This window comes from Chlorocebus sabaeus, chromosome 12 (genome assembly GCF_047675955.1).
Source record: "Chlorocebus sabaeus isolate Y175 chromosome 12, mChlSab1.0.hap1, whole genome shotgun sequence".
Taxonomy (NCBI): domain Eukaryota; kingdom Metazoa; phylum Chordata; class Mammalia; order Primates; family Cercopithecidae; genus Chlorocebus; species Chlorocebus sabaeus.
Window position 1 is genome coordinate 14,608,629 of NC_132915.1, and position 15,495 is coordinate 14,624,123.

At 38.0% G+C, this 15,495-nt stretch overlaps 1 long non-coding RNA gene across 1 annotated transcript in view; it reads left to right on the forward strand.

Annotated features, from left to right (window-relative positions):
• The window catches only part of LOC140713037 (uncharacterized), a 98,270-nt gene extending 83,285 nt beyond the window's left edge, over window positions 1–14,985 (forward strand). The window contains exon 3 of the long non-coding RNA XR_012094919.1: window positions 12,854–14,985. This is a non-coding gene — a long non-coding RNA (uncharacterized lncRNA). The remainder of the gene's footprint in view (window positions 1–12,853) is intronic.
• Window positions 14,986–15,495: the final 510 nt, after the last annotated feature.

The window sequence follows — 15,495 nt, forward strand, 5'->3', positions numbered from 1 at the left end:
CTCCACGAGGGGATTTATGAAACGAATACAGCTGTCTTTCAAATAGGAAAATAGCCAAGTGTGTGTTTGGGGCTATGGGAAAAGACAGTGAGTGATCTGCTTTTAAGGAAGTGGTTCTGCTCTAGAAGAGCTGACTTGATGCTTTCACATTCAGTAAAAATGCTCCTATTGATTTGCAAGATATGTTGTGTTTTCTACACCTCAAAATAGATTCCATTATAATCCTTGTTTGCAAATTAGGGCATTTTTATGGTGTTAAGTTTAAATCAGAATTAATTTTCAGAATAAGATTGCTTTTATCCTCTTGTCTGCTTGACAGCATGATTACTTCCTTATTCTAATATTTTCTTTAGGGAACTGTTTTCATTGTTGACAATTTCAGTTTATGGGTTATGTTGTGGCTAAGAATTGCAAAGCATTTAGTTGGAAATATCTAAAAAGTAAATTTGGGACCTCGCTTAAAAGAAAGATAATAGTGGCGTTTTCAGTAATAGTGCCATCTGAAACTAGCCTGCTGGGATTATTTGGACAACAGATTCAGACACAAAAGCAACATACCAAGGATGTTTTAGACCTTAGATGTTTGGAAAAAGCAGATTAACATAAGTACCACCAACGTCAATTCTGTAGACTTGGACAAATCATCGCTGTGGTTATTTAATTTTTCTTACTCTCTAGTATTTGCAAAGTATCTAAAAATTAAATTGTATCTATATCTTAAAATAGATTAGCTCCTTCTGAGGGTAAAGTTCAAGTTTTGTATATCCTCTATAAGGAAGTCAATCTTTTAAGAATCTTTTATCTTTCTCTTTAAGAAACATAATTTGTTGAGAGCTTAACTCACATCCATCTCTCCCTTCCTTCTACCTCCCTCCTGCCTCTGAGCATTTACTGCTTTCCAGTCATTGTTTTTTTCAATCCCTTCATGTATAAAAATCACTTGTGGCTGATCTACCACTCCCTACTGAATGCCCAGTCTCCTGTCTCTGCCTAATCCCAGACTCTGCCTGAATAACTTTTTCATGCCTTTCCGTATCATTCTGATAAAAGGACTTTGAGTGGCTCCCTGCCCCAGCCGACCTAGCTTCTGACTTCGTTCAGCACACCTTTTGATAATTATTTCTAGCACTCTATTTTTCTTATTCCCAGCATGAACCCATCTGCTGTTGTCTTGCTGCCTCTAGCTCTTTCTTCTTCTATGTCAGCCTTTACCATTGTCCTGCGTTCTGTATGCTAAATGATGTCCTACGTTTTTCAAGATTAACTTTTAATACAGATATTTCACAACTTTTAACTCTCTTCTCCAAATTAACCAGTTTTTATGATTATTATCTTTTTATTACATACTTACTATCTTACTTACTCATTTTGCATCCCATGACTATGTTCTTTTTTAATATCTACTATCAGGTTCAGTCCATAAACCAACAATCCCCAAAGAGTATTTTGCTACATAAAAATAGGAATACTAATTAATACCACAGACTGGAGAATACCAATATAAGGCAATTATATGTAGGCAAAGCTGTATGTGTTTAAAGAGATGAAAGAAGGAAGAATTGTTTAATATAGGCTGTTACAGAAATAGGATAACATTTCAGTAAAACAATCAAGGTGAATTCCTACTTGATTGTGTTTCATAATTAATCTATATGGAATAAAGAATTACATATAAAAATCTCACCCAATTATAATAAAAACTGACAAAGAATAGAACATTTGCTCAATATGTGGAAGAAGAATAACTTTTTCATTTTTGAAGAAGTAAAAGAAATTGTTAAAGGATGATTGACAGCTTCAAAAATAGACATGTTTAAACATTTTATATAATTAAAGAAACCCAAGGGACTGACATAGTTAACATTTTAAAAATGTTATACCCATAAAGAAAACACCTCAAATTTAAAGGATAAATAAAGTGTAAGCTCTGCAAGGAAAAACCATTTTCTTGTATTTCACACATAGTAGATAGATAATACGAATGATTAAATGAGTAAGGGGGAACAAATAGAAAGCACACTTTTAAAAGCTTGTCATTGCAAGAATATGTGAAATAAACTCTGGACAGCTCAAACATGCCAAATGAAAACATTGTTAATTTATACCATACGATACCAGTGAGGTTGTAGTGGAATTGGCACACATTTCTTGCAGTGGTTCTTTAAATTGGTTTGTATCTTTTGGAAGATAATATGGTAATTTGTCATAAGAGCTAATAATCCCCTATGCATAAGTTTATCTTCATGAAGTAACCAAGGTTAAATAGGTCATATGTACACATTAAATGATATAAATATGTAACATTTCCATATTCGGTATCTATTTCTACATTAAACGTGTTCAATCTAACTTTATCTGCAATACTATTAGGGGAGTGGTTATATGCATTTTCGATTTGCACAAAGGTATGCTATGAAACCATGCAAATAATATAAATTCTAAAGATGTGTGAAGACTGTTTCTTAAGTAAAAACGGAATGCAAATTATCATATGATTGTAACTGTAAACAATTCCGTAAGTTCATAGAAGACAATACGCATACATGCAGAAATAAAAGCAGTTTTATGAGGGTGGTAGACATATGGACTTACTGTTATTGTTTTTATATATTTTTAATATTATAGCTTTAATTACAATACACAAAGCAGTCCCTCTACTATATATCATGTATATGTATATACATATATACATATATGCAAATATTATTTACATTCTCATAAGCCTGGTAAAGCTATTGTTCTCCCAAGGAAACTGTAATAATTACTTATTGACTAATAGACTTTTCACTAACAGCATTGATACACTTGCTACTGAATATTTACAAGAGAATGGGAAGTGCAGTTTTAACTAAGGGTCAAGGGGAGCAATTTTTTTGAAGAAATCCTTGGAAGAAATTATTTTGAAGCCTATTCTCCTCTAACATACCTGTGAAGTATGAAGCAGGTATTGGTTCCTGCATACAGAGAATGGGGCTTGGAGACATTCAGGTTGTGTTTGCATCAACAACAGATGGGACCATTTTCAAGTGGATTGACTGGTGATTATCCATCAGTTGATAATTTTCAACATTGAAAATATCAACTGTACTTATTTTTATGTCTTGGATTTATGGGTGGCTTTAAAAATAGTTGGTTTATTGAGACATAAATTACATACTATAAAACTCACCCTTTTAAAGTGTGCAATTCAGCATTTTTTAAAAATGTATTTTTTTAATTGTAAGTTCTAGGGAACATGTGCACAATGTGCAGGTTTGTTACATATGTATACATGTGCCATGTTGGTGTGCTGCACCCATTACTCGTCATTTACATTAGGTGTATCTCCTAATGCTATCCCTCCCCCTTCCCCCCACTTCACAACAGACCCTGGTGTGTGATGTTCCCCGCCCTGTGTCCAAGTGTTCTCATTGTTCAGTTCCCATCTATGAGTGAGAACATGCAGTATTTGGTTTTCTGTCCTTGTGATAGTTTGCTCAGAATGATGGTTTCCAGCTTCATCTATGCATTTTTAGTATATTCAGAGTTGTGCAACCATCAGCACTATCTAATTTTGGAATATTTTCACTACCCCAAAGAAACCCTGTACCCCCTAGCAGTTACTTCCCATTACCCCTCTCCCCAGTTCCTAACAATCATGAATCTACTTTCTGTCCGTATGAATTTCCCTAATCAGGACGTTTCGTGTAAGTGAAATCATACAGTATGTGGCCTTCTGTGTCTGTCTTCTTTCATTTAGCCTAAGGTTTTCAAAGTTCATCCATACTGTAGCATGCATCAGTACTTCATTCCTTTTTATGGCTGAATATTTTCATTATATAGAGATACCATTGGTGGATGGACATTTGGGTTGTTTCTACATTTTGGTGGTTGTGAAAATGCTGCTACAAGCATTTATGTACAAGTTTTTGTGTAGACATGTGTTTATTTTCAATGCTCTTGGGTGTACCCTTAGAAGTGGAATTGCTGGGTCATATGATAACTCTGTGTTTAATATTTTGAGGAACCGCTAGACCATTTTCTGAAGCAGCTGGCACTAGTTTGTAACACCACTGCAAGTGGCTCTTACTTTCTTCTTTTGTTTACTTATTCTTCTGTAACAGACATATATTAATAATTAGAAGTAATTTTTAAAAATCTATGAGCTCCAATCTGTGGGTAACAACCCTGGTGTAATGAGGTTTTATTTCATTTGGTACCATCTCTGTCTTTAAACTGAAAAAAGGCCCTGTCTTATATGAGATTATATATATATATATATATATATATACTATTGTGATCAAAGAGGAACAAATTCTTTGTTGGGGGAAAGAATCTGTTCACAATCAGTGTGATCAAATGAGAAAGCTCTTTGGTAAAAGGTGTGGACTAAATGTTCTTCATAGGATTTTCTGGACAGGGCATGAGTTTCTATACCATGTATTCTCTGTTACACTTCTCTGTGAAAGTACAATAAAAGCGCCTCTGCCGGTCAGGTGGCTGAGAGGAGGGAGGGAGAGAAGAGGGATCAGAAAGCCTGGATGTAAGTGGGAAAATTTCATTTCAGTACATTTGATGTATACCTATGGATGTTAATATTGATGTCTGTACAGATATCTACATGTATGTCTATGTGTATACCCATACCTATATTGATATCTGTTCATGTTGACTATCATAATTTGGACTAGTGCAGAATCCTGAAGTGATTTGCTTTGATAAATAGATAAGTGTGATCTCTATGTAAAAGAATACCTCTGAATTACATGGGAGAACTGAAATAAATAAGCATTGGTTTCTTATCTGTCATAATTACTGTGTATATGATGAATTGGTGGAACTCAATTTTTGTGAGTTTTAGAGTTCATTGAGAGCACCATTCTGAGCCATATTGGAACCTCAGGGAAAGGGGAAAATCAGTATTATTGATAAATTTTTATTGAAAGTTTTGATCTTTTGTTAATCATAGATTTTGTTTGAATTATTCTGATTTTTAAAAATGATTGCATTAAATATTATTTAACTTGGTTACTGAGATTTTCGGTGTCCTTTTAAATTTGCACTGATGGGGAGTGCCTCATTGTCTTCATACCAGTCCTAGCTCTAACTTGAACTGGACTTTAGGTAAAGGGGCTAGAAAACAGAGTGGCATTTTATTTGTGGAGAAACTGAGTCATAGGTTAGATCATTTGACGTATTCATGTAGTGACTAATTGGGAATCAGATGAGTAACTCCTCACTCCTGTTCTTTTATCAAATCAGTAAGTGATACTCCCTTGTTATATATTTACTAAGGTTTGACTCCTTTAGCTTAATTACCATTTCACATATTTGATTTTAAAAATGAACTATTTCTACATTTTTCAATATTGTCTCTGGTTTTTAAACAACTAAACATTGAGCAAAATTTTCCTAATCACTAGTGGTGGAGTCCTTTTCCTTGGTCTTCCAGAATTTTCTGGACAGGAGAAGTACTCTATTTTAAAGCCAGGTAAGGAACTGATATTAACTGAAGTGGAGTTTTCTGCGTAATTCTTTCATTCCGCTCAAAGAGATTAGGGACAAAATCTCTCTCTCTTTCTTTTTTCTTAGAGCTTTTCAGTTTGAAAATAAGATAGTCAGAAGGGCCAGAGGATTATGAAAATTTCAGTGCATTGAAATGTTTGTTAAACCCATTGGAAGAACAGTACATCCTGGAACTATTATTGGCAAAGCAAATAGTGAGTGACATTCAGAGTTTATGCTGTTTGCTCTGTGATACTGCTGGAATGAGTTTATGTCACACACAGGAGTTATCAAGTGGTGGCTCTTTCTGGGCTGGCCAATAGCTGTTTGTTCTTCAATTTATTACCATGGTAAAGTAAAATCTTCATTATCTTTAGCTCAGATCACTGGAAAGAGAGAAATCTACAAATGAGAAGAGAGCATTAATTTAGCCCAGAGTTTTCCAAAGTTACCCCTTGGTAATAGCTATAGAAATAGTTGCTTGGGGAGATAAATTGGGAAGTGCTGCATAATAATGTCAGTCTTGGAGATGAACATGCTCATTCGCAAATGAAAGGCTCTGAAAAAATCCTGAAGGGGAAAGCAAAAATCTATAGAGTTTGGTTTAATCTAGTTTTGCCCAAATTTTGTTATGAGACCTCTTAGTATTGTTGTGAAACTAATTGCCCCAAAATTTAGAGGCATAAGACAATAATCACTTAATATCTCCTAGAGTGTCCATGGGTCAGGAATCTTGGAGGGATTCACCTGTCTGCTTCTTCTGGTTTAGGATGCGTCAAGCATTGTAGTTAGGAGGTTAGGAGGTGGTTGTCCAAAACAACAAGTGGCGAGAGCCACTGGAGACTTGCTGGTCATCTCTTTTCCTGCCATGTTAGAGCTTTTTCTTGTAGCTTCTCTATGTAGGCTAGATTAGGTTTCTTCACAGCATGGCTTTCTCCAGGTAGGAGTATTAGCTGGTAGCTCTGAGTTCTGATGCCAGTATGGCAACTCACCAAGTAGAAGCTGCCATGACTCTCATGACATAATCTTGGAAGTTATGCAGTGCTACTTTCATTGTATTCTGTTATTACAAGTGGTCACAAGCCCACCCAGGTTTAAGAACAGGGGAATTCAATTCTACATCTTGTTGAGGGAGTAATAAAGTTCTAGAAGAACATGTAGGATGGGAAATAGTGTTGTTATTAATACCATCTTTGGAAAATGTGTTCTATCACCAAACCTTCTTTTTAAATTTAATATTGGTTCTATGAAACATACTTTGGGAATGTTGTTTTAGACCATTATTACCAGAGTTGTCTCCATGTAGAAAGATGAACTGATCAAAAAGATTTGTCTTTACAAACTCTGGAGACATCCATATATGCAAGGCACAAAGGGATGATTTGGCTTGACTATATTAAAAGGTACCATTATTTTAAATCCTATAGCTTAGAGTATACCCTTTTAGATGTTTAGTTTTCATGGATCAGAGAGAGTTAATGCTGTAACTCCTACATCAGTGCCAGTGACAAAACCAGGTTGTGTGGAGTCTCTTGGCATTTATGTATCTAGACTAGAAGAGATTTAGACATGATCCACTGCAATCCAGAATGGCTCTGGAAAATCTTGGCCAAGTGAGATGAGCCCTTATCAAATTGAATGGCTTCTTGGTAGCGTAGCCACGTTTTGAGAGAGTTGTCAATAAGCTTTCTATTTTTGAGATTATGGTTCAGTGTGATGAGCTGTCTTCTAACCCTCTAGCTTTCATATGTTGAAAATCTAGTACACAGTGTTAGAGGTTACCTCCTGCTGGGTGACACCATCCTCAAGTCAGCCTTTTGGATAAATTGTTTCCTTTTAATCCAACAATACTCCTCCTCTTCTCTAACAACCTATCTCATATATTTTTTTGTCCTCAGATGCAAAATAATTTATTTTCTCTGTTATTGGCATTTATGTAATGCCATGTACAGTATTTGTTTCCTGCAACATTTCTATAATTGCTTATTGGTCACATGACTTTTTTGTCCATTTAAAATATTTTATACATAGATGATCCTGTCATTTGTGAACAAGTCCTGTTTGAATAAATGCCCTAGGGTCAGAGTTAGAAAGGACCCAGGAGATCACATTGTCTGATTGTTTCATTTTTTTTTTTTTCAGATGAGGAACTAGGAGCTAGAGGTAGAGTGTTATAGAAACATCACACTGCTAGCTAGTGTTAGAGCTAAAACCAGAACCTAAAACTTAGGATGCCAGTCTAGGACACCTGTTCAGTGCCTTGCACATGGTAAGCTTTCAACAAATATTAGGTGACAAGATGATTTAGTCCCTTTTATTCTTGAATGGTCCTGCCAGCTTTGCAGGAACTAGGACGACCTGGGTATTTGCTCTTTGTCAGTGTTTTGTAGCACTTATACACATTACTTATCACCCTGTGTAATTGTAAGCTGTCTGGGTTGGATATTGGTTTCCTTTCATGAGACTGTGAGTCACTGAAGACAAGAACATTATACTTGTTTCCTTGTCTGCTGACTGCTTGGCTCAGTGCTTAACACGCAGCAGGCACTCAATAAGTATTGAACAAATGATTGATTGAATGAATGAATAAAAGCTAGTGTGTTGCTCCCATGTGAGTCAGATGGTTTCAATACTGTGTCAGTGTTGTATTTAACAAATTGATTCTCAGGAGAAAATGTGGTTTTATTCTGCTGAATAGAAAATTACAAAAGATTTGTCCAAACCCATAGAATGTACAGCACCAAGAGTGAACCATAGTGTGAACTATGGACTTTGGTGATAATGATGTGTCCATGTAGGTTCATCACTTTTAACAGATGTGCAATTCTGGTGTGGGGTGTTGATAACTGGGGAGGCTATGAACATGTAGGGGCTAAGGGTTTCTGTAAAGTCTCTAGACCTTCCACCCACTCAATTTTGCTGTGAAACTAAAACTGCTCGAAAAATGATAAAGTCTTAAAGAAATTATACAAGGATAGATTACAAAGTATTTTAAAAGATGGGATTATCCAGAAAAGTCATTTAGGTATCTCAGGTTCAGGGGTAAAGTGGGAAAGAGAAAGACTGACTTCAAGAATGTGAGCTCTAAAGAATGTCGCCTCTGAACATGGAACTCATTCTGCCTTTCTTCACTTTGTATTACCAAGACAACTGGCTTTTCCGAGCCAAAATCTACCAAGCCTTTTGGTGACGTTAAAGCATTTGGTCACACCATGCCTTGGAACCTCATGGATACAGCAGACGTATACTGCAGAATCATTCCTATAACAAAATGAAATCTATTATGTACCTAAGGATGTGTTGTTTCCTTGTGTTGCATATTTCTTTTAAGGCAACCTGTTTTGATGGTTGTATGGTGCTTTTGGCAGAAATTAAAACCAGTGCTGTAGCCTTTGGCTCTCATCTGCGACTCTACTTGGAGAGTTCAGAGTGTGAGCAAATATCCAGGATGTGAGGAGAAGGCATTGAACTGGGTAGAATTTTTCAGTGGCTTCAATGGCTACCTAGATATTTTTCCTCATCCTGTATGTTCTCCATAAATGCTTATTTTCAGGTTAAGCCCAGCCTAAGGAGGAGACACACTCTAAAACTAATGATCAAGTTTCTATTTAATATCATACTCCTGTATCAAGTTTTGACTTAAACAGGAAGAGTACAATTCTGTTAGAAATAAATACTACCTATAGATAACAAAAACTTAAAGCAGTAATTGGTTAATTTTAATTGACTTTAAATAAAACTACTTAGATTCTTTCTCACACTAGTGATGGCCCTTTTTTTTTTTTGAGACAGAATCTTGCTCTGTTACCCAGGCTGGAGTGCAGTGGTGCGATCTCAGTGCACTGCAAGCTCCGCCTCCCGGGTTCACACCATTCTCCTGCCTCAGCCTCTCAAGTAGCTGGGACCACAGGTGCCCGCCACCACGCCTGGCTACTTTTTTGTATTTTTAGTAGAGACGGGGTTTCACTGTGTTAGCCAGGATGGTCCCAACCTCCTGACCTCATGATCCACCCACTTCAGCCTCCCAAAGTTAGTGATGGACTTTTATTGATTTCTATTGCAGAACCATTTTGGCCCCAAAGGCACTATTTGAAAGTCATCTGACAAAGGAATATACAGTTTATGACAGAAGATAAATGGAATTTTTATTCTTTGTTTTTGTTTAAAGATAACTGACCTATATGGGGATAAAATTAATTGATTTGAACACTTTTCTCTGAATATCTATAGGCATCATGCTCTTTAGTGAAATATTGATTAACAAATTGCCAGTGTATTAATGCAGGATTTTTCGTGATCACTTTGTCAACTAGAAACCTCTGCTGGCTGTATCTCTGCCTGGGCCTTGCTCAGCCATGCTACCTGCCCCGGGGGGGCCCGCCCACTCAGCCTGCCTGGGCTGTGCCTGGCTTGTGCACTGGTTCAGCCTGTGGCTGGGCCGGATGTGCCCCAGCCCACTTGTGTTATAGCTCATACCCACAGTTAGTGGTTCCTGAGTTCTTGTCCTGTGTCCGGGAAGAATGAAGAGATTTCATTCTTCACCCTGACAATTGAAGGGTGAGAGGACAAAGAAGAATTTTATTGAGTGATGGAACAGTTCTCAGTGGAGAGAGGACACAGGGGTGGCCCCCCACCCAAAATTGGGTGGTTTCTTCCCCAGTGCATCTGGGTCCAGGGTTTTTATGGGCTCAGAATGGGGGACTGCATGCCGATTGGTTTGTGAGTATGCAAAAAAAGGCTAAAACAAAGGTACCACTCAAAGGTGGGCACGACAGTGTAGAAATCCAATTAGGAAAGGGTAGATATATGTGAAACAGGTGAAGGATGGGGACCAATCAGAGGAAAGCTACTAAATGGGTAGAAAGTTTTCAATCCGGTCTGAGGATTTACCCAGGACTGTCTTGAGCTTGAAGATAGGTTTCACCAGGGACCTGCCCCATCTGCCTAGGCATTTGACTGCCTCCTGCCATTGTCACTACGAAGTTCAAGGAACAAAGTAACATGGAATAAAAACTATAATATTGAAGCCATCATTATTATTTTTAAAGAAGAGTTGCTAAGAATTGCTAAGATGCTTCATAATTCAAGCAGTATGTCCTTCCATAAGTTATAGAGTAGAAGTGGAAATTGGATATCATTCAAATAGTTTTTGCAAAAAAAAAAAAAAAAAGAAAAGGAAAAAAGAAAAAGCTCCTTTGTAGTAGCAGGTGTTTCCTGGCTCTGTTTCTTGAGTTTTAGATCAAAGAATAGGAACAAATATAATCTCATCTAAGAAATATGGGAAATATTGTCCATCAGTAGCAGGTTTGATCGTTGTTGAAATGCATGAAGAATTAGGAAAATCATCCCTAATTGGTTTTGGCATCAATGGCTACTGCAGGTTGTGGGGTATGCATCTAGGTAGACTCGCCAGGTTTCCCACATCCTTGTGGTTAATATCCTGTTTCAGAGCTCCTAGCAGACAAAGGATTGCCTGTCCCACCCGAGGACCCAGGACTAGGGATGTAACTAACCCCATCTGTGGCGCTTTGGAAATAAAGCTCTCTTTCTTGTTCCCAGTCTCTTGTTTTGTTTTTGTTCCCGCCTTTTCTTTTTCCACTCTTACTGGCAGCACATATGTGACACTTTCATTCACATTACTAGAATTGTTCTGCTTGGGATCTCAGTTTCTCAATCTCATTCTCTCTCTTTGAGCCATTTTCTTTTTTTCTTTCTCTTCAACTTTCCTTTCCCAGCTTATCCTAATAGAAGGATAGCTAAAGTTTCAACTATGGGCTCCTGGGGACTGTAAATAAAATTCAAGAGATCTGCAAACATGGATAGGAAAAAAACACATATATTTTTACTTCTGTCCTACAGAAAAAAAGCATCACCTTCTACCGTGACCATAGGCAACCAATCATCTTGTATTAGCAAAACTTGTGACTGGTCACCAATAGAAATCACAGTTAGTTTAATTTAACATTATCGTTGTTGCAGAGTCTCAAAATGTAGTTTATGCTTATCAGTACTTCAAAACTATGGTAGTCACTGGATTAGTGGCTAGCTCATATTATTTACTGCATTAAAGAAGCATATATATTACTATATCACAGATTATTTTTTAAACTTTTGGTAATGGTAGATGAAGATAATAGGTTTTCTTTACAATCTATGTGTTGTATTTTATTCACTTAGAAATATTATTCTGATATAGGTCCATAGGCATTACCAATCTGCTAAAGCAGTCCAGAGCATAAAAAGGTCTAAAACTTTTCTGCAAAACAAGCAGGGCTGGGAATCCATTGTCTGTTTCTGTGTCTTTCTGGCCCATAATAGCCCTAGTAACTTAAAAAAAAGTAATATGATATATTAAAAGAAAATTATGTTTTTGATAATAAAATTGTGTTTTTAATAAAATTATATTTAATTAAAATATATTGCACATGATGCTTTGGTGCTGATAGTCAACAGAGAATGTCTGGCAGTGTTGGTTATTTGAATTCTAGAAGATTGCAAGCTGCCATACAGGGCAGTAGGTAGGTACTGAGAGTCCTCCTAGATAGGTACTGAGAGTCCTCCCAGGGAAAGTGCAAAGCTGTAGATAATGCGCCAACCTTAGTCTTGACTGCCTGAAGCAGTAATAGGAATGAAAATCAAGAGCTCTATCTGAGGCATGGGAAGCTATACTCACAATTGTCTGTCCTCTTAATAATCACCTTCAAGGGAAAACCTGTAAGGTAGCTTTCTGAGTCTGCTTGGGCTACTATAATAAAATACTATAGACTGGGTAGCTTGAAAAGCAAAAATTTATTTCTAATAATTCTGGAGGCTAGGAAGTCCAAGATCAAAGTGAAGGCTGATTTGGTTCCAGATGAGGGCTGTCTTTTGGGCTTGCAAACAGCCACCTTCTTGCTGCATTCTCGCATGATAAAGAGAGAGAGAGCTCTGGTATCTCTTCTTACAAGGGCACTAATCTTATCATAAGGACTTCACCTCTTCATGACCTAATTACCTCCTAAAGGCTCTACTTCCTAGTACCATCACATTGGGGTTAGGGTTCAACATAAGAATTTTGGGGCACAGAAACTTTTACTCCATAGCAATAGGTTACATATTATTCTCCTTTTATATATAAGGAAACAAAGGATATGAATGCTAAGTAATGTGCCTAGGCCACATAGCTCTTCAGTGGGAGGCCCAGGATAAATCCAGTTCCACAGGCATCCAGATTCCAGCTTCGCCCCTGCTAAACCAGCGTTTCTGAGCTGTACCTTCACAGCTCCGGTTCATGGATCTCAACACATGCTGTGTGAAAAATTCAATCAGAGGTCAGAGAAACTTGAGAAACTTTGGGTTGAGCAAAACTAAATGTTTTCTTTTACCACAGGACTTCTCAGAGGCTTTAATATGTCAATGGACACAGTGACTCTCCAGTGGAAGATGTACCATCTGCAACTTTTTCAGACCTTATCTGTGTGTGCAGCTACTGCTCCTGGACCATCTGTTCACAGAGCTTGGGGTCCTACTGTTAGTCTTTCTTATAAGGGACTAAAGAATCAAAAATAATTTCATTAACCATGTTTGCTTACCTATTCCCCACACTGTTGCAAAAGGGGAGTGGTGGATTTCAGAATGATATATGACAAAATAACAATTTTAAGGAAGAAAACTGGGAAGAATGAGAAAATAAATTCAGAAAAAATTAGCCAATCGTGAGATACCTGTGCAGTTATTAGATGTGGGAAGCCAGTGATATCTTACTGGTGCTGTAACTAACTGCCATATTCTGAATGGCTTAAAACAACACAAATTTATTATATTAAGGTTCTGGAGCTCTGAGTCCCAAATCCGTGTCAGTGGGCTAAAAATCAAGGTGCTGACAGGGCTGTGATCCTTCTGGAAGCACTAGAGGAGAATCTGTTTTCTTGCCTTGTCCAGTTTCTGGACGGTCCTGCCTCTGTGGGTGAGATGTGCCTTGTCCACTGTTTCTGTAACCTGGCTGGTGATGTGCGGAAGAGAGCCCAGCTGAAGTAGCGCGCAATCAGTGCTACACCGGTATACCAGGAAACTGGCTCTCCCCGCAACCGCGCTGCCCCTCCATCAAAAAAGCCAAACAAAACTCCAACAAAACAAAACATCAGGCCTTATTTGTAGAATCTGCCAATTTGCTGAAGTGTAAATACTTCTATCCTTGCTGATTTCACACTCCTGGTGTGACATCATTGAGCAGGCAGCAAGGAAGAGAAGCAATTGACGACGCTATCACACGACTGTTTGTAATCTTTTCATAACGCCTGGGCTTGGTTTTTGGTTCTAGGTTTTGCTAATGGCCTGTTGCAGGGGTTTTTTTCTAACTGCCTCTGGGGTTGGAATGCATCCTAGAGTTCAGCATGGATCTGTGCCACCTTTGCTTTTTGTCTGAGACTGTTAGATCTGTTGTTCTCTTCCTCTCTTCCACTTTTCCCCATATATGTTTTTCAAAGCTGTCTAGTCAGAGAAAAGAAAGAGATAATCGTTCAGTTTGTTTCTCTCCAGTTTTGCATAACAATTGATACGTTTCAGAATTTTACTGATTCACAATAGGGCTTGGGGAGGGAGAGGTTAGTCTGGAGTCCCCAGATACCAAGTTGCTTCTCTCTGAGCGAGAATCGTCAGTTTGTATATAGTATTGTATCTTCAAGGAGGGAGAAACTGCGGCAGCTTTATTTACCATCTTAACTCTGAAATCTCACCAGTAAGCATTTCTGACTAATTTATAGAAGAGCTACAGCCTTCACAGATATTCTCATTTATATTCAGGTAACATCCCAGAGGAAGGGTTGGGCCATTTAATATGCCGTAGATTAGTATTAAATTTGGTCAAAAGACTGAATTCTCCTGAAAAAATTTTAAACAGAATTACCGTATGATCCAACATTTCTACTTCTGGGTATAATACCCCAAAGAATTAAAGACAGGAACTTGAACAGATATTTGTACACCCATGTTCATAGCAGCATTATTCACAATAGCCAAAAGATAGAAGCAACTCAAGGGTCCATCAACAGATGAATGGAGAAACGAAATGTGGTATATACCTACAATGGAATATTATTCAGCCTTAAAAAGTAAGGAAATTCGCACACATGCTACAACATGGATGAACCTTGAAGACATTATGCAAATGAAATAAACCAGTCACAAAAGGACGACTACTGTATGATTCCACTGACGTGAGGTACCTAGAGTAGTCAAATTCACAAGACGAAAAGTAGAATGGTGTTTGCCAAGGCTAAGGGAGAGTTAGTGTTCCATGGATACAGAGTTTCAGTTTGGAATTATGAAAAGTTCCGGAGATGGATGGTGGTGATAGCTGCACAACAGTGTGATTGCACTTAATGCCACTGAACTGTACACTTAAAAATAGTAAAAATGATAAATTCTATGTCACATACATGTTACCGCAATAAACAAAAAAGGACTCTGTTCTCGCTGTTATGTTGATAGTGTGGAAGCCTGATGAGTTAAAGAGCCTCAGGAACCAGCCTGTAGACTGAGGAAGTCAGATTTATTGACTTGAAATAGCAGAGGGTGGGGTGGGGGCGCTCCAGAAGACCCGAGGTGCACGGCTCCGTGGGAAGGAGGAGGGAAGCATCTCTTGGAGGGTTTGCGCTCCTTGTGAATGATTCTGAGAATGGGCTGAAGAACCAGATCAATGCTGGATCTTTTGCTGTTTCTGAAGTGAGATTAGAAGTGAGGATTAACCAGAGAAGGGTGCTGTATGAGACATGGGCAATTCGACTCCTGGGTATGTATCCCCGGTGTTAGATGGGAACAGCACGGCGGGTCTCCCCAGCGTTAGATGGGAACAGCAAGGTGGGTCTGGAGCATCACTGGTAAGAAAGCAGTAGTCACCTACAGAGGGAATCTTTAGGACATCTTGTAGATAGGCATGACCTTGGGAGAATGCCCTTCCTGTTATGCAGTCTCTTGGCTGCCCCCTGGTTTTTGTTTTGTTTTGTTTTGTTTTTTTTTGATGGAGTCTTGCTC